The 19,851-nt window shown below is 40.2% G+C and overlaps 2 pseudogenes; one reads left to right on the forward strand and one right to left on the reverse strand.

Moving 5' to 3' along the window:
- Positions 1 to 1,601: 1,601 nt before the first annotated feature.
- On the reverse strand, positions 1,602 to 12,766 carry LOC147005191 (heat shock cognate 71 kDa protein pseudogene; annotated as a pseudogene).
- Positions 12,767 to 14,294: 1,528 nt separating this feature from the next.
- On the forward strand, positions 14,295 to 16,206 carry LOC147005192 (heat shock cognate 71 kDa protein pseudogene; annotated as a pseudogene).
- The last annotated feature ends 3,645 nt before the right edge of the window (positions 16,207 to 19,851 follow it).

Below are 19,851 nucleotides of genomic sequence, written 5' to 3' on the forward strand. Positions count from 1 at the left end.
AACCAAAACTAAACAACCCAAACCAAATCAAACAAAACTGAGCCAAAAAACTTTCAAAATGCCATTGAGTTAGATTTATGTTGTCAGGCTCCTGAAGATGGAGCCTGCCCTGAAGTGTGGCTCATACACATAGTGAGACTCTTTTGGAGAAAATACCTATCATGTATTAATTGCAAATAGCTTCCTTGTAGTAATGGAAGCCCATGTGCTCTCCCTGTCTCAGTGCAAGGAGTCCACTGAGCTTGACCCTTTGTAGGCATTGTACTTGTTGCCTTGAGTTCATGTGTGTCAGTCTTGATGTATACAGAAGATGCTGTTTTCTTGGAATCACCAATATCCTCTGGTTTTTTTTTCTCAATCTTTTTTTTTCATGTGTATGATGGGAGTGCTTTGATGAAGATATCCCTCTTAGGACTAAGTGCTCCAAAGTATTTCATTCTTTTTACATTTTCCTGTTGTAGGTCTATGTTTGAGTTCAAATCTATGGTAAGAGGAAGCCTTTGTAATGAGGACTGAGAGAGGTACTTATGTATTGGTATAGCAGTATGTCATTTTATGAGTTTGTTTATAGCTATACACACACATACTCCTACTTAGTAATATTTTTCTGCAAACTATCTTTAACTTTAACTAATTTTATTATACATTCCTTATTAAAACCATCATGTTATGTTACCCTATGGAATAATGCTACACTCTGTATTTGGTTGACTTAAACAACTTCTTCATTGTTGGGGTTCCAGAGGATTCTGGTGGAGTAGGCTTTTGAGGCAGAAATGCCCAAAATTTGCTCGTGAGAAATAAATTTCGAGCAACTGGAGGTCAACTCTCCAGTATGGATCAGTTTGGCAGGTGAAAGCCTGGAAGCTGTTCATGAGGACAAGAGTTCCATGAAAATTCCCTCCCGGAGCTTTGGTGTCTTACCCAACAAATCAAATTTCCACTGTGTTAGTCTAATGTATAGATTCACGTGCACTCTACTAAGCATTACCTTATAGTAAATGCCTTTTAAGATTGTATTCCTAAAGCCCTTTCCCAGTGTTCTGAGATTCCCAGATAGCAGCAAGGAGCTTAACCTATTCAGTAACTAATTAAGCACTGCTATAAAACAATTAATCCAGCTGTCTGCATAAAAGGAGACTAAAAGTCGCACTGAGATAGAAATCTTTATTACAGGTTACACAGGTTACATTACATGTCAGGAGTGAGTTAATATACTGATAAGTAAGAAAGTCTCCAGAATAGATAAAATTTAATAAGGGGTCAGTGATACTACATTTCTCTTAAAGCCTGTCAAGAGTTAAACCCCATGGTGCTATAAACTCTAAAGTGTGAAATTCCTTCCTGGAATTAGGCTTTTCACAGGCAGTGCTTGTTATCCCTAATGTAAACATTTAACTATGTCCTGCAAATTCTTTTCTGTTGTATCTGGTAAATTTCAGTGTACCTTATCTTACTTGTGATTTGTAGCTCCTGATAATTCCTTGTATAATAGCCTCATGCTTTACCAGAAAATTACATTCAGAGTCAACACCTCTCTTGCGTGTTCCTTTCTGTATGTCATATCTGACTCTTTGCCTATCTGCTCCAGAGACTCTTTCTTACAGAGGCACGGGACCCAGAGGGTCTGCGGCAGTGGGGCACTTATGAGGCACAAGATGAAGTGCTCCTTCTACAGAGAGGCCACCAGGCATTCCTCCAGGTTCACCTCCAGCAATCTGGCAAAGCTTGGTAATGATAGGATTGTAGACTTTCCCTAGTTTTCTGCTGATGCTCAAATTCTTCCTACTATGCAGTCTGGATCTTATCCAGCCACGTGATGATTTCATTACACTTGCCAAGAATCTTCTGTGTGTCCTCATCATTCACATTTCCTTGAAGTTTCTCATCCTCAGCAGTTGTTTTCAAGTTGAAGGCATAAGACTCTAGTGAATTCTTGGAGGAAACCTTAGCTCTCTGCTTCTTATCCTCAGCTATGTATTTCTCAGCTTCTTGGGCCATGCACTCAATATTCTCCTTGCTCAAGAGGCTCTTGTCATTGGTGATTGAGAGCTTGTTCTCCTTTCTTTTGCTTTTATTTACAAGAGAAACATTGAGGATGCCATTAGCATCAATGTCAAAAGTAACTTCAAACTGAGGAACCCCTCAGAGTGCTGGAGGTATGCTTGTATACTCCAACTTTCCAAGCATGTTGTTGTCCTTGGTAATGAAGGTCCTTTCATCTTCATACATCTGAATGAGTACATCTGGCTGGTTGTCAGAGTAGAGGCCAAATCTGTATCTGCTTGGTTCAAATGGTGATATTGTGCTTGATTATTACAGTCATGACTCCACAAGAAGTTTCAATTTCTTGGAAAAGATTTGTGACATCTAAGAGCAGTAAATCCTTAACATTCTCATACTTGTCTCCAGATAGAATTGCTGCCTGGACAGCTGCACCATAATCAACAGCTTCATAGGTGTGAATGCTATTGTTAATTTTTTCCATTGAGGAAGTCTTGTAGAAGCTTCTGAATCTTGAGGATTCTGGTATCTAAAAAAATTTTGAAAAAAAGAATATTGATTGTGGATTTTTCTAAGTAGAGAGTGGTTTTGAATTACTAAAGAAACTACAATCTCAAGTTTTACTATGAGGAAATAAAAGTATTCAAACACTAAACAAGAAAATGATACATATATCAAAAAAGATTATCAATACATATGATTAAGATTAATATCAGAATCTCCTTAGGAAATTGAAATGTTCATCTAAACCCTTATTTGCAGCAACAATAAAAATAATGTGAAGAACCTTCCCCACACTGAGAATTTATTCCATGGCAACTAAAATTGAAATCCTGAATGTGCACCCAGGGTGATCAGCCTCTGAATTGGAACTCCTGGTAGCTACTGTCTGCAATGATTCAATGAAGTTATAAGAATGAAGAGAGCCCAGTCGGAGGACAGTGACCTGCCCTGCAGGGAGCGCCATCTTGGCTCCGGGACTCCGCCGAACTTAGTCTGTACAGGTCAGAGTGGGGACCACAGAGGCAGACAGCTTCTGGGACAGGCGGGAGCCACAGAGCCGCTGAGGCAGCACCCTTTTGGGGCCGCAGACCTCCGGCACCCTCCCAGCCGGAGGACAGAGACCTGCCCTGCAGAGAGCGCCATCTTGGCTCCGGGACTCCGCAGAACTTAGTCTACAGGTTAGAGTGAGGACCACAGAGGCAGACAGCTTCTGGGACAGGCGGGAGCCACAGAGCCGCTGAGGCAGCACCCTTTTGGGGCCACAGACATCCGGCACCCTCCCAGTCGGAGGACAGTGACCTGCCCTGCAGGGAGCGCCATCTTGGCTCCGGGACTCCGCCGAGCTTAGTCTGTACAGGTCAGAGTGGGGACCACGGGGGCAGACGGCTTCTGGGACAGGCGGGAGCCACAGAGCTGCTGAGGCAGCACCCTTTAGGGGCCGCAGACATCCGGCACCCTCCCAGTCGGAGGACAGTGACCTGCCCTGCAGGGAGCGCCATCTTGGCTCTGGGACTCCGCCGAGCTTAGTCTGTACAGGTCAGAGTGGGGACCACAGAGGCAGACGGCTTCTGGGACAGGCGGGAGCCACAGAGCTGCTGAGGCAGCACCCTTTAGGGGCCGCAGACATCCGGCACCCTCCCAGTCGGAGGACAGTGACCTGCCCTGCAGGGAGTGCCATCTTGGCTCCGGGACTCCGCAGAACTTAGTCTGTACAGGTCAGAGTGAGGACCACAGAGGCAGACAGCTTCTGGGACAGGTGGGAGCCACAGAGCCGCTGAGGCAGCACCCTTTTGGGGCCGCAGACATCCGACACCTTCCCAGCCGGAGAACAGTGACCTGCCCTGCAGGGAGCGCCATCTTGGCTCCGGGACTCCGCCGAACTTAGTCTGTACAGGTAAGACTGAGGACCACAGAGGCAGACAGCTTCTGGGACAGGCGGGAGCCACAGAGCCGCTGAGGCAGCACCCTTTTGGGGCCACAGACATCCGGCACCCTCCTAGCTGGAAGACAGTGGACTGCCCTGCACAGGAGCCCTCTGCCTCAGGAGCAGGGAGCACATCTTGGATCCAGGACTCCACTGAACTTAGGAACTTAGTCTGCACAGCTGAGAGTGTGTACCACAGAAGCCTACAGCTTCTGTGACCTGCCAAAGCAACACAGCATCTGGGAAAGGTCCTGTTTTCCACCTTCTTCTTCGGCCAGGAGGAGGTCCAAACCCCAGATATCTGTACACCTTCCCTTTAAGAGGAAAGCTTGTCAGCAGGGAGTGCTCTAACCACTGAAACTCAGAGGAGAGAGCCTGTCTCCCAGGTCTGCTGACAGAGGATACTCAGAATCCCCAGAAGAACAACCTCTGAACAGAGACAACTATAACAACTCCAGAGATTACCAGATGGCGAGAGGTAAAGGTAAGAATCTTACTAACAGAAACCAAGACCACTCACCATCATCAGGACCCAGCACTCCCACTTCGCCCAGTCCAGGGCACCCCAACACACCTGAAAAACTAGACCTGGATTTAAAAGCATATCTCATGATGATGGTAGAGGACATCAAGAAAGACTTTAAAGAACTACAAGAGAACATGGCTAAAGAGTTACAAGTCCTTAAAGAAAAACAGGAAAACACAACCAAACTGGTAGAAGTCCTTAAAGAGAAACAGGAAAACACATCCAATCAGATGATGGAAATGAACAAAACCATACTAGACCTAAAAAGGGAAGTAGACACAATAAAGAAAACCCAAAATGAGGCAACACTGGAGATAGAAACCCTAGGAAAGAAATCTGGAACCATAGATGCAAGCATCAGCAACAGAATACAAGAGATGGAAGAGAGAATCTCAGGTGCAGAAGATTCCATAGAGAACATGGGCACAACAATCAAGGAAAATGGAAAATGCAAAAAGATCCTAACACAAAACATCCAGGAAATACAGGACACAATGAGAAGACCAAACCTACGGATAATAGGAGTGGATGAGAATGAAGATTTTCAACTCAAAGGACCAGCAAACATCTTCAACAAAATTATAGAAGAAAACTTCCCAAATCTAAAGAAAGAGATGCCCATGAACATACAAGAAGCCTACAGAACTCCAAATAGGCTGGACCAGAAAAGAAATACCTCCTGACACATAATAATCAGAACAACAAATGCACTAAATAAAGATAGAATACTAAAAGCGGTAAGAGAAAAAGGCCAAGTAACATATAAAGGCAAGCCTATCAGAATTACACCAGATTTTTCACCAGAGACTATGAAAGCCAGAAGATCCTGGACAGGTGTTATACAGACACTAAAAGAACACAAATTCCAGCCCAGGCTACTATACCCAGCCAAACTCTCAATTAACATAGATGGAGAAACCAAAGTATTCCACGACAAAACCAAATTCACACATTATCTCTCCACGAATCCAGCCCTTCAAAGGATAATAACAGAAAAAAACCAATACAAGGACAGGAATCACGCCCTAGAAACAACAAGAAGGTAATCCCTCAACAAACCTAAAAGAAGACAGCCACAAGAACAGAATGCCAACTTTAACAACAAAAATAACAGGAAACAACATTTACTTTTCCTTAATATCTCTTAATATCAATGGACTCAACTCCCCGATAAAAAGACATAGACTAACAAACTGGCTACACAAACAAGACCCAACATTTTGCTGCTTACAAGAAACTCATCTCAGAGAAAAAGATAGACACTACCTCAGAATGAAAGGCTGGAAAACAACTTTCCAAGCAAATGGTATGAAGAAACAAGCTGGAGTAGCCATTCTAATATCAGATAAGATTGACTTCCAACCCAAAGTCATCAAAAAAGACAGGGAGGGGCACTTCATACTCATCAAAGGTAAAATCCTCCAAGAGGAACTATCAATCCTGAATATCTATGCTCCAAATACAAAGGCAGCCTCATTCATTAAAGAAACTTTAGTAAAGCTCAAAGCACACATTGCACCTCATACAATAATAGTGGGAGACTTCAACACACCACTTTCACCAATGGACAGATCATGGAAACAGAAACTAAACAGGGACACAGTGAAACTAACAGAAGTTATGGATCAAATGGATCTGGCAGATATCTACAGAACATTTTACCCTAAAACAAAAGGATACACCTTCTTCTCAGCACCTCATGGTACCTTCTCCAAAATTGACCACTTAATTGGGCACAAAACAGGACTCAACAGATACAAAAACATTGAAATTGTCCCATGCATCCTATCAGATCACCATGGACTAAAGCTGATCTTCAATAACAAAATAAATAATAGAAAGCCAACCTTCACGTGGAAACTGAACAACACTCTTCTCAATGATACCTTGGTCAAGGAAGGAATAAAGAAAGAAATTAAGGACTTTTTAGAGTTCAATGAAAATGAAGCCACAACATACCCAAACTTATGGGACGCAATGAAAGCATTTCTAAGAGGAAAACTCATAGCTCTGAGTGCCTCCAAAAGGAAACTAGAAAGAGCACACATTAGCAGCTTGACAACACACCTAAAAGCACTAGAACAAAAGGAAGCAAATTCACCCAAGAGGAGTAGACGGCAGGAAATAATCAAACTCAGGGGTGAAATCAACCAAGTGGAAACAAGAAAAACTATTCAAAGAATCAACCAATCAAGGAGCTGGTTCTTTGAGAAAATCAACAAGATAGATAAACCCTTAGCCAGACTCACTAGAGGGCACAGGGAAAGCATCCTAATTAACAAAATCAGAAATGAAAAAGGAGACATAACAACAGATCCTGAAGACATCCAAAACACCATCAGATCCTTCTACCAAAGGCTATACTCAACAAAACTGGAGAACCTGGATGAAATGGAGAAGTTCCTAGACAGATACCAGGTACCAAAGTTGAATCAAGATCAGGTTAATGATCTAAACAGCCCTATATCCCCCAAAGAAATAGAAGCAGTCATTAATAGTCTACCAACCAAAAAAAGCCCAGGACCAGATGGGTTTAGTGCAGAGTTCTACCAGACCTTCAAAGAAGATCTAATCCCAGTTCTTCACAAACTATTCCACAAAATAGAAACAGAAGGTACTCTACCCAACTCATTCTATGAAGCCACAATTACTCTGATACCTAAACCACAAAAAGACCCAACAAAGATAGAAAACCAGACCAATATCCCTTATGAATATTGATGCAAAAATCCTCAATAAAATTCTTGCTAACCGAATCCAAGAACACATCAAAACAATCATCCATCCTGACCAAGTAGGTTTCATCCCAGGGATGCAGGGATGGTTCAATATACGGAAATCCATCAACGTAATCCAGTATATAAACAAACTCAAAGACAAAAACCACATGGTCATCTCGTTAGATGCGGAAAAAGCATTTGACAAGATCCAACACCCATTCATGATAAAAGTCTTGGAAAGATCAGGAATTCAAGGCCCATACCTAAACATGATAAAAGCAATCTACAGCAAACCAGTAGCCAACATCAAAGTAAATGGTGAGAAGCTTGAAGCAATCCCTCTAAAATCAGGGACTAGACAAGGCTGTCCACTTTCTCCATACCTATTCAACATTGTACTTGAAGTCCTAGCCAGAGCAATTCGACAACAAAAGGAGATCAAAGGGATACAAATTGGAAAAGATGAAGTCAAAATATCACTTTTTGCAGATGATATGATAGTATATATAAGTGACCCTAAAAATTCCACCAGAGAACTCCTAAGCCTGATAAACAGCTTCGGTGAAGTAGCTGGATATAAAGTTAACTCAAACAAATCAATGGCCTTTCTCTACACAAAGAATAAACAGGCTGAGAAAGAAATTAGGGAAACAACACCCTTCTCAATAGTCACAAATAATATAAAATATCTTGGCGTGACTCTAACTAAGGAAGTGAAAGATCTGTATAATAAAAACTTCAAGTCTCTGAAGAAAGAAATTATAGAAGATCTCAGAAGATGGAAAGATCTCCCATGCTCATGGATTGGCAGGATCAACATTGTAAAAATGGCTATCTTGCCAAAAGCAATCTACAGATTCAATGCAATCCCCATCAAAATTCCAAATCAATTCTTCAACGAATTAGAAAGTGCAATCTGCAAATTCATCTGGAATAACAAAAAACCTAGGATAGCAAAAACTCTTCTCAAGGATAAAAGAACCTCTGTTGGAATCACCATGCCGGACCTAAAGCTCTACTACAGAGCAATTGTGATAAAAACTGCATGGTACTGGTATAGTGACAGACAAATAGACCAATGGAATAGAATTGAAGACCCAGAAATGAACCCACACACCTACGGTCACTTGATCTTCGACAAGGGAGCTAAAAACATCCTTTGGAAGAAAGACAGCATTTTCAACAAATGGTGCTGGCACAACTGGTTGTTAACATGTAGAAGAATGCGAATCGATCCATTCCTATCTCCTTGTACTAAGGTCAAGTCTAAGTGGATCAAGGAACTTCACATAAAACCAGAGACACTGAAACTTATAGAGGAGAAAGTGGGGAAAAGCCTTGAAGATATGGGCACAGGGGAAAAATTCCTGAATAGAACAGTAATGGCTTGTGCTGTAAGATCGAGAATTGACAAGTGGGACCTCATGAAACTACAAAGCTTCTGCAAGGCTAAAGACACCATCAATAAGACAAAAAAACCACCAACAGATTGGGAAAGGATCTTCACCTATCCTAAATCAGATAAGGGACTAATATCCAATATATATAAAGAACTCAAGAAGGTGGACTCCAGAAAGTCAAATAACCCCATTAAAAAATGGGGCTCAGAACTGAACAAAGAATTCTCACCTGAGGAATACCGAATGGCAGAGAACCACCTGAAAAAATGTTCAACATCCTTAATCATCAGGGAAATGCAAATCAAAACAACCCTGAGATTCCACCTCACACCAGTCAGAATGGCTAAGATCAAAAATTCAGGTGACAGCAGTTGCTGGCGAGGATGTGGAGAAAGAGGAACACTCCTCCATTGTTGGTGGGATTGCAAGCTTGTAGAACCACTCTGGAAATCAGTCTGGCGGTTCCTCAGAAAATTGGACATAGTACTACCGGAGGATCCAGCAATACCTCTCCTGGGCATATATCCAGAAGATGTCCCAACCGGTAAAAAGGACACATGTTCCACTATGTTCATAGCAGCCCTATTTATAATAGCCAGAAGCTGGAAAGAACCCAGATGTCCCTCAACAGAGGAATGGATACAGAAATTATGGTACATTTACACAATGGAGTACTACTCAGCTATTAAAAAGAATGAATTTATGAAATTCCTAGCCAAATGGATGGACCTGGAGGGCATCATCTTGAGTGAAGTAACACAATCACAAAAGAACTCACACAATATGTATTCACTGATAAGTGGATATTAGCCCAAAACTTAGGATACCCAAGATATAAGATACAATTTGCTAAACGCATGAAACTCAAGAAGAATGAAGACCAAAGTGTGGACACTGTGCACCTTCTTAGAATTGGGAACAAAACACCTTGGGAAGGAGTTACAGAGACAAAGTTCGTAGCGGTGATGAAAGGATGGACCATTTAGAGACTGCCGTATCCAGGGATCCATCCCATAATCAACTTCTAAATGCTGACACCATTGCATACACTAGCAAGATTTTGCTGAAAGGACCCAAATATAGCTGTCTCTTGTGAGACGATGCTGGGGCCTAGCAAACACAGGAGTGGATGTTCACAGTTAGCTATTGGATGTATCACAGGGCTCCCAATGGAGAAGCTAGAGAAAGTACCCAAGGAGCTAAAGGGATCTGCAACCCTATTGTTGGAACAACATGATGTACTAACCAGAACCCCGGAGCTCTTGTCTCTAGCTGCATATGTATCGAAAGATGGCCTAGTCAGCCATCAATGGAAAGAGAGGCCCATTGGACTTGCTAACTTTATATGCCCCAATATAGGGGAATGCCAGGGCCAAAAGAATGGGAATGGGTGGGTAGGGAAGTGGGGGGCGCTATGGGGGACTTTTGGGATAGCATTGGAAACGTAATTGAGGAAAATATGTAATAAAAATATTAAAAAAATAAATAAATAAATAAAAAGTTAAAAAAAAAAAGAATGAAGAGAAAACTAATCCCATAGATGTGTCTAGAAATGTTATATTTCATTAACACATCAATAAAAGAGGTATGCTGTGAGGTGGGGCAAGAGAAGAACAGAACTGTGAGGGGAGGAGAGGAGAGAATTTGGCAAATAGGACTGACATTTCCTATGGAGTTGCAAGGAAAGAAAGAAGTGAGACTAAAAGCCAGCAGTATAAATATCATGGAGGGCAAGATTTTTAAGATAAATATCTTAATTAGGGTTTATTGCTGTTAACAGACACCATGATCAAGGCAAATCTTATAAGGAGTAACATTTGATTGGGGCAGATTTTCTATTTCAGAGCTTCAGTCCATTATCGTCATAATAGGAAACATGGCAGCGTCCAGGAACACAACCTGCAAGAGAAGGAACTGAGAGTCCTACCTGTTGATCCAAAGACAGACTAGAGAGATGGTATCTTCCCCACTAGCCAGAACTGCTAAAGGCAATGTGGCAGATGACAAATTAGGAAAATAACTCAACAGATGAGTGGATGAATGGGTATTGTCTCAAAAACATCAGCTCCAGACCAACTTGACTTAGGATCCGCAGCACAGGAACAAGAGCACACACTGTCCCTCTGGTTGACATGGCCCTTTGTGTTCTATAGTTTTACACTTCATTTCAAAGACTTCCCTGCAACTAAAGAAATTCTTCACCTTTAATCTAACCAAAGCAGTCCAACTTCTGAGTGCATTGCTCAATACTTTTCTGCTGTGTATATTTTTAATGTTAAACCTTAGGAAAAACATCTAACTGGGGGATAGCTTGGCAAGTGAGGCACTGAGCACTCACCAAGTGCTGTACCTACACAAGCACTGTCTAGAAATCTACACAATATTAAATAACTCACAGGAATTGAGTTTATAAGAAGGAATCAGGTGTGAGTCTGAATATCTCACAACTAATCTTATGATTCCAGGAAGTAGAAACCTGTACCACTGTTATTTCCCTAAGGACAAAAAATAAAACCAGAGTTTTCTTTACTCCTGCAGGTTTTACATGATACCACCACAGCATTTACACACAGGGACAACCATTCTGCCTCTCTTTGGTCTATATTGAAAGATCTTATAGTGTAAACTACTCAGTCTATATAGGAACATAAAACACATCTGGCCTCCCTGATGTGAGGCTAAACTTATTTCTTAAAGTACAGACTCTGGACAATATTCTGAAACTTATTGGCATTAAAAATGACCGCAATTTTATGGACTTGAGTGACAAAGATATTTCCCAGTATATATGGCATGAATTATCTGGGATGCATTTTAGTGAACACATAAACTAAGAGCCAGCTTAAGAATTTGTTCATAATAATTTCTTTCCATTCAATGTCATCCAAGCTTTCAATGGAAACCTGTATGCTCAGATCAAAAGGGGAAATTTTTTCTCTGAGTGGCTTTGAGTACTTTTACTTAAAAACATGTAACAGGTTTCTGATGCTCCAAAATAAATAACCACAAAATAGGAATCTAGGGAGCCTGTTTTTCAGAGCATAGTCTATACTTGGCATAGACATGTCCTTTTCTCAAGTGACTCAAAAGGCAGAAGAGGAACCTGGAAGGCAGTTCCATCCTCAACCCAAGGCCAAACTTTTACACTTCATAACATTCCATCCAGTTTTAAAATGCTGAGTGGCCTCAATTTTGTTTATAAATAAGTAATGAATATGAAGTAACAAGCTTCTATGTGGGGTTATCATATTCCAAATGGATGGATTTCCTTGACCTAACACAAGTCACCACTAGCCCAGATCTCTGATCCCATTACCCAGGCTGGACTATGTTTACTCAGAGTATTTCTTTTTTATTTCTAGGGAATCTGCACCACATTCCCTTCAAGTTTACTTTAATTTTAAAAGAAAAACAATATGATAATTTCAGAAACACAGGTGGAACTAGAAAATGTAGTAAGCACTGTAACCCATGTCAGAAGACAAATACCATGTATTCCCTCTCACTTCCTACACTGTAATAACAATGAGTGTATTAAAGTCAGGGTAAATATGGGTAAAGACCAAGGGATTCGAAGGAGGCCAGGGGAAGCAACCCAGCTCCTTGCAGGTAATAAGCGAGAGGTCAGTCTGATCTCATTGAGCCTAATTGTTACATGCTTCTCTCCAGTAAAAACAACCTTTAGTATAAATCAAAAGACTGTTTCTGCAACATGAAATCTCTAAATTCTTCTGCTTCCAGTGTGACAGAATATTAAAAAAAATAAGGAGAAAAACTCAGGCCAACACAAGTCTTGGGAAAGTAGATCTTTAAGAAGACATCTAAAATTATACCTTGCTGAGTGTATATGCTAACAATTTTCTGTGAAAATATCTAATTTAGAGTTGTTTATTTTCTTTCTCCCACTGTCTGGTGAGTGTCAAAGTGGTCCAATCGGACAACATGATCCTAGATGAACACTAGTTCCTTCAAAACTTCCTCTTCTTCGTGTTCCTCCTCCTCCTCTTTGTCTTCCTCCCTCTGGTCTAGTATTTGTTTCAACTACCATCTCCACACTTTGGTCCAGGATTACATCAACAACCTCCTCTTTCTCTCTTTGATTTTCATTATCTTTATATAATAGTTCTTCTATGTTGTAGACCTCCAAATATACCTCCTTGATTATTGACACAGATCCAGTCCCAGACATGATTGCTCTCTTGTTGAGTGGGAATAAAACCCAATTAAGCTCTTGGTTACAGATTCAGTCCCAGACATGATTGCTCTCTTGTTGAGTGGGAATGAAATCCAATTAAGCTCTTGGATACCAAGGTACATGGAGCACTATTGCACCTATAGAGTTACAATGTCATGGTAATTAATCACTGTTGTGGTTCATAGGCATCATAGCTGGGTTAGCATGTTGGCTGCCCTCCTCCCTTGGTATCTTGCATGCTACTCTGTGGAATTATGTTAGCTAGTCACCAGGGAGGAAGCTCTTGGGTCACATCATTTTAAAAATCTAAAACAAAATAAGTACTATGAGAATAGCTATGATGTTATGCAGATGACAATGACAAGAAGAAAGTCTACATGTAAATCCTTAACATACCCAGAATACTTGTAATACTGACCACCTAAGAACTCATGAAAGCAGACTCTTCACATGCAGTGGGTGAGTTGTGTATAAAAATATGATGTTAATTGCTACAATGAAGAAGTAAAAAGTTTTATTTGCCCTCAAAGATATCATAATGTAAAAAGATATATGTTCTTAAAAACATAGAAAAAAATGATAACTTCTTACAGATATACATAAATACTTATGACTATTTCAAACAGTATTTCTTCATCTAATTTCATATTTTCACACATCACTTAAGTAAAACTTTGTACTCTTTGTTCTGCGGATCATTATATTTAAAGGTATTATAATAATCAATGTGCATTTGATAGGATGGTGTATATAAGCAATGGTAAACTACCTCCTAAGCCTGTGCATAGCCTTGTGTATTTTCATGATATACAACATATCCTCTATGTTCTGTGTGTGTGTGTATGTGTGTGTTTGTGTACATATTTTTTATTTGGAGGATTTCATCTATTCTATATTTGCTTCCTGATACAGTTTTTATTCTTTTTCTCAAATTCTATTTGTAAGGCTGTCCTTTGAGTTCTTCCATCGGATTATTGATTTTTCAGCTTCATGTTCAATGTCTCTATCCCTTTATTGAATTCTGCTCTCAAGAACTGCATTTTCTTTCTCATCTCCATGAGCCTTTCCATGACAATTGCATCGGTTCATGTTGGGCACTCCATGTACTTATTCCCCATATTTTGGACAGTTGTGTATCTATAATAGTCCACATTGGTTTTAAAGGAAAGGGAAATCTTTTTATCTTATAATAGAGAGCTACATTAACATAAAAAGATGTAGAGCTGGCCAGTATAGTGACAGCTGCAGGTTACAACCCATGGGGTCCGAAGAACTACTTGATACTTCCACCACCAGATGAGGAGCTACATGTGATTAATGACTGCTGAGAGGAGGAGAAACATTCTAGTTCAGGGACAAGCTCTCACACAGGCTATCTAATCCCATGTGTTCAGATCTGGACAGAACTATATATGAAAAAAGCTAAATAAACTCAGTAGGTGTGTTCATTGAACACAGAGACAGAATTAGGGGATTTGTGTGCTCTTGTTGTCAGCAGAACTGGGCCTATATAAAAGCAACCATGTCCAAGGGACCTGTTGGCACTGATCTTGGCACCACCTACTCCTGTGTTTTCCAGTATGAAAATGAATAAATAATTGCCAATGACAAGGGTAAACACACCACACTCAGCTATGTTGCTTTAGATGTCACAGAATCAACTGGGGATGCTGCTAAGAATCATGTGGCAATGAACTCCACCAACACAATTTTTGAAGTCAAATGTCTGATCAGACTTAGGTTTGATGATGCAATTGTTCTGTCTGATATGAAGCACTGGCCATGAAGTTAATGGTGATCAATGATACAGGCAGGTCCAAGATCGAATTCAAATGCAAAGGAAAGAAAAAGATTCTACCCACAGAAGTAGACTCAATGATTCTGAAAAATATGAAGGAAATTACAGATGCTTACCTTGGAAAAACTGTTATCAATTCTATGGTCCCTCTGTCAGCTTACTTGAGTGACTCTCAAAGGAAGGCAACAAAAGATGATGGAACTACTGCTGGCCTCAACAGACTTTGAATTATCAATGAACCAACTTCTGCTGCTATTGCTTATGGTTTGGATAAAAAGGTCAGACCTCATAGGAGTTTGCTGATTTGTGACTTGGGAGGTACCCCTTATGACCTGTCAATTATCACAATTGAGGATAGAATTTTGAAGTCAAATCAACAGCTAGAGACACCCACTGTGTGGAAAAGACTTTGACCACCTAAGAGCCAAACATTCCTTGCTAAGTTTAAGTAAAAGAACAAGATGGACATAAGTGAGAGCAAGTGAGCTGTCTGGCTACACTGCACTGGCTGTGAGCAAGGCAAGTGCACCCTTTCTTCTAGCACCAGGCCAGTATTAAGATTGATTCTCTCTATGAGGAATTGACTTCTATACCTCCATTACCCAGGCTCGAACTGGGCAATTGAATGGTGTCCTGATCTGTGGTGAACTGTACCCTGTAGAAAAGGCTCTTTGAGATGTCAAACTGACAAGCACATATCCATGATATTGGCATGGTGAGTGGTTCTACAAGAATCCTCAAGATTCAGGAACTTCTGCAAGACTTCCTCAATGGAAAAAAATTAACAAGAGCATTCACACCAATGAAGCTGTTGATTATGGTTCAGCAGTCCAAGCAGCAATTCTATCTGGAGACAAGTATGAGAATGTTGAGGATTTACTGCTCTTAGATGTCACAAGTCTTTCCCAAGATATTGAAACTTCTAGTGGAGTCATGACTGTAATAATCAAGCACAATATCACCATTTGAACCAAGCAGACACAGACTTGGCCACCTACTCTGACAACCAGCCAGATGTACTCATTCAGGTGTATGAAGATGAAAGGACCTTCATTACCAAGGACAACAACCTGCTTGGATAGGTGGAGTATACAAGCATACCTCCAGCACTCTGAGGGGTTCCTCAGTTTGAAGTTTCTTTTGACATTGATGCTAATGGCATCCTCAATGTTTCTGTTGTAGATAAAAGCAAAAGAAAGTAGAACAAGCTCTCAATCCCCAATGACAAGAGCCTCCTGAGCAAGGAGAATATTGAGTGCATGGCTCAAGAAGCTGAGAAATACATAGCTGAGGATAAGAAGCAGAGAGATGAGGTTTCCTCCAAGAATTCACTAGAGTCTTATGCCTTCAACTTGAAAACAACTGCTGAGGATGAGAAACTTCAAGGAAATGTGAATGATGAGGACACACAGAAGATTCTTGGCAAGTGTAATGAAATCATCAGGTGGCTGGATAAGAACCAGACTGCAGAGAAGGAAGAATTTGAGCATCAGCAGAAAACTAGGGTAAGTCTACAATCCTATCATTACCAAGTTTTGCTGGAGATGTACCCGGAGGGATGCCTGGTGGCCTCTCTGTAGAAGGAGCACTTCATCTTGTGCCTCATAAGTTCCCCACCAATGAAGAAGTGTTTTAAGTCAACCAAATACAGAGTGTAGCATTATTCCATAGATAACATAACATGATGGTTTTAATAAGGAATCTATAATAAAACTAGTTAAAGTTAAAGATAGTTTGCAGAAAAACATAACTAAGTAGGAGTACTGTGCTTGTATAGCTATAAAAAAAAACTCATAAAATGACATACTGCTATACCAGTATACAAGTACCTCACTCAGTCCTCATTAAAAAGGCTTCCTCTTACCATAGATTTTAACTCAAACATAGACCTACAACAGGAAAATGTAAAAAGAATGAAAGACTTTGGAGCACTTAGTCCTAAGAGGGATATCTTCATGAAAGCACGCTCATCATACACATGAAAAAAAGATAGAAAAAACAGAGGATATTGGTGATTCCAAGAAAACAGCATCTTCTATATACATCAAGACTGACACACATGAACTCAAGGCAACAAGTGCAATGCCTACAAGGGTTCAAGCCCAGTGGACTCCTTGCACTGAGACAGGGAGAGCACATGGGCTTCCATTACTACAAGGAAGCTATTTGCAATTAATACATGATAGATATTTTCTCCAAAAGAGTCTCACTATGTGTATGAGCCACACTTCAGGGTAGGCTCCATAATCAGGAGCTTGACAACATAAATCTAACTCAATGGCATTTTTAAGTTTTTTGGCTCAGTTTTGTTTTGTTTGGTTTGGGTTGTTTAGTTTTGGTTGTGATTTTGTAGGTGACTTCTTTGCATGTTCATTTTTGCAACATTTAAGGGAAAATCTCAAACCAAACACATGGTTGTTTTTTTGTGTGTTTGTATGTGTTTGTATGTGTATTTTTGTGTATGTGTATTTCTGTGACTTTGGATTCTTTAAAATAATATATGAGGATTGGTTTTATAACTCAAAGCTGAAGTAATGGCCACTCAGAAGACATTGTTAATTTCAAGACCACCTAGAGTAGTGGTTGTCAACCTGTGGGTCATGATCACTTGTGGTGACATATCAGATATCCCATATATTAGATAATTACATTATGAGTTCAAACAGTTTAGAAGTAATAAAAACAAAAATACAAAAAAAAAAACCAAAAAACAAAAACACAAAACCTTCTGTTTGGGGTCATCAAGACATGAGGAAGAATAGGAAAGGGTAACAGCATTAGGAAAACTGAGAATCACTGACCTAGATTATTGAGTTTGACCCTGCACAATTAAAGGCAAACTCTTCCAAATTAAAAAAAAATAGATCACTACCAAACTAAAACATTCAGTCAACTGGAAATACAATGCTCTGGGATTACTCTCAGAATTAAACAAAAATGAATTTGCTAAGTAAAATTTGTGATATGTGAAAATAATGCATGAGATCAGATGTGTAGAAACTTAAAAGTTCAAACTTAAAGTACTGCCTCATTGTTACACTTCAAAACTTAAAGCTCAAACCAACATAATCTAAGAATAAGAATCCATTATTTCAGAAATTATAAATTTTATTACCATAGTACCCTGAGAGAGAGACAGAGAAAGAGACACAGAGAGAGACAGAGAAAGACAGGGAGTCAGAGATACAAAGAGACAAAGACAGAGAATATGTGAGTAGCAATAGAGCAACAAGTTTTCAATTGCGAGGTTAACGGTTTTTCTTTTTTTTTTTTTTTTTTTTTTAGATTCTATATCTCTATATTCTTTTTCTTTTACTTTTTTTTAATTAGGTATTTATTTCATTTACATTTCCAATGCTATCTCAAAAGTCCTCCACCCGCTCCCCCACCCACTCCCCTACCCACACACTCCCACTTCTTGGCCCTGGAGTTCCACTGTACTGAGGCAGATAAAGTTTGCAGGACCAATGGGCCTCTCTTTCCACTGATGGCCGACTAGACCATCTTCTGATACATATGCAGCTAGAGACACAAGCTCTGGGGGGTACTGGGTAGTTCATATTGTTGTTCCACCAATAGGGTTGCAGACCCCTTTAGCTCCTTGATTACTTTCTCTAGCTCCTCCATTGGGGGCCCTGTGATCCATTCAATAGCTGACTGTGAGCATCCACTTCTGTGTTTGCTAGGCCCCTGCATATTCTCACAAGAGACAGCGATATCTAGATCCTTTCAGCAAAATCTTGTTAGTGTGTGCAATGCTGTAAGCGTTTGGAGGCTGTTTATGGGATGGATACCCGGATATGGCAGTCTCTAGATGGTCCATCCTTTTGTCTCAGCTCCAAACTGTGTCTCTGTAACTCGTCCCATGGGTATTTTGTTCCCAATTCTAAGAAGGGGCAGTGTCCACACTTTGGTCTTTGTTCTTCTTGAGTTTCATGTTTTTTAGCAAATTGTATCTTATATCTTGTGTATTCTAAGTTTCTGGGCTAATATCCACTTAACAGTGAGTACATATTTTGTGAGTTCCTTTGTGATTGGGTTACCTCACTCAGGATGATGCCCTCCAGGTCCATCCATTTGCCTAGGAATTTCATAAATTCATTCTTTTTAATAGCTGAGTAGTACTCTATTGTGTAAATGTACCACATTTTCTGTATCCACTCCTCTGTTGAGGGGCATCTGGGTTCTTTCCAGCTTCTGGCTATTATAAATAAGGCTGCTATGAACATAGTGGAGCATATGTCCTTATTACAAGTTGAAACATCTTCTGGGTTTATGCCCAGGAGAGGTATTGGTACATCTCCCAGTAGTACTATGTCCAATTTTCTGAGGAACCGCCAGTTCTCACCTGAGGGATACAGAATGGCTAAGAAGCACCTGAAAAAATGTTCAACACCCTTAATCATCAGGGAAATGCAAATCAAAACAACCCTGAGATTCCACCTCACACCAGTCAGAATGGCTAAGATAAAAAATTCAGGTGACAGCAGATGCTGGCAAGGATGTGGAGAAAGAGGAACACTCCTCCATTGTTGGTGGGATTGCAAGCTTGTACAACCAATCTGGAAATCAGTCTGAACTAACCACTATCCCCCGAAGCTCTTGTCTCTAGCTGTATATGAGTCAGAAGATGACCTAGTCGGCCATCAGTGGAAAGAAAGGCCCATTTGTCGTGCAAACTTTATATGCCTCAGTACAGGGGAACGCTAGGGCCAAGAAGTGGGAGTGGGGGGGTAGGAAAGTGGGTGGGGGAGTGGGTGGGGGGCTTTTGGGATAGCATTGGAAATGTAAATGAAATAAATACCCAATTAAAAAGATAAAAAGTTAAAAAAGAAGAAGTAAAAAAGAATAAAGCAGACAATAAAATCTCAATATATATATAAATATGTACTGAGAGTTCTGGTCCTCCATACTCTATAACTCAAACTTAACTGACCAAAGTGTTTCTGAACAACATATTAACTGGCTAAGAAGTTTCTCCAAGGTAAGTACCTGGGAATATGAAGCACTTTAACTTCATGTTTAATGTTCACCATCCATTAGAAATATCATTTTTATTGGCTGCTTATAAGATATTCTTTTTATTACTGTGAGAATAAGTACCTACAAAAAATAACAGTGAGTCATAAACTGTATTACATTTTGAAAGCTTATTCAAGCAACAGAAAAGTATTCATGTTGATCACCTAGAAGAGTAAGTGATTCCAACAAAGTAAGCCATTCCCTATTCTCCCACCTGTAACTTATGGTCCTTTAAAATTCTGAATGATGGACTACTGTC

This window comes from Mus caroli, unplaced genomic scaffold, assembly GCF_978045245.1.
Source record: "Mus caroli unplaced genomic scaffold, Mus_caroli_1 scaffold_4, whole genome shotgun sequence".
Classification (NCBI taxonomy): Eukaryota; Metazoa; Chordata; class Mammalia; order Rodentia; family Muridae; genus Mus; species Mus caroli.